Raw genomic sequence first — 832 nt, 5'->3', positions numbered from 1 at the left:
GAGTAATGTTTGGTCTTAAAAATATACATTTTGATTTTTTAGTGGGTTGTCCATGGTCATTCGGGCTGTTTTTAGGGGGGTTTGGGTTTGTATTGCAGTATATTTTCGGTGGGTTGTGTGGGTGCGGGCCATGTGGCCAGATCCAAAAAAACTAATTAATCACCCATTAATATATCCTATCCCAAAAAAAGGCATAAAACCGCCTGTCCGACCAAATCATCTGCCGTACCGGTTCGCAAATACATTAAATCATGGGTCAAATCTAATAATACTAACAATTTCTTATTTGAAGTAATCTGGACTCTCCATCAAAAATCTTTTTTCTTGGTGCTTCAAGCACCAGAAGATACTTTCCCCACATTCCCTTGTTTTGGACTTCTCTTTATTTTGGACTTTACGTTTGAATCTTTAGTTCTTTGTTTTTGGGTCGTGGTGTTTGAATCTTTTAAAACAAGTTAGTGAACTTATTTGGGCTAATATTTTGAATTGTTTGACCTTTTTCAATGTTGGCGGTTGAGTCTCTGAATTCTATTAGTGAGCCCAGTGCGTTTGGTAACTATACATTTGTGGCATGGTTTGGGCTTATATATCGCCAGCATCCATATGTTATCGAAACCAAAATTAGATAAGCTAAGTCGATTTGGGTAACTATGTATTTAAAGTCAATTGCAGCATTACGGCCCAATATTTGTAAGAAACAAATAAGCTTTCGTTGCATTTTTGTTTGTTCGCTGATTATAAATTATTTATTCAATAATTTTTTGTTCATTACATTATTCACACACTCACTCATCCATCCACAATTCCACATTATAAAGTTCTTAAACCAGAT

Source organism: Arachis ipaensis, chromosome B03 (assembly GCF_000816755.2).
Source record: "Arachis ipaensis cultivar K30076 chromosome B03, Araip1.1, whole genome shotgun sequence".
Classification (NCBI taxonomy): domain Eukaryota; kingdom Viridiplantae; phylum Streptophyta; class Magnoliopsida; order Fabales; family Fabaceae; genus Arachis; species Arachis ipaensis.
The sequence above is the reverse complement of the archived record's forward strand: the minus strand, read 5'-3'. Positions refer to the sequence as shown.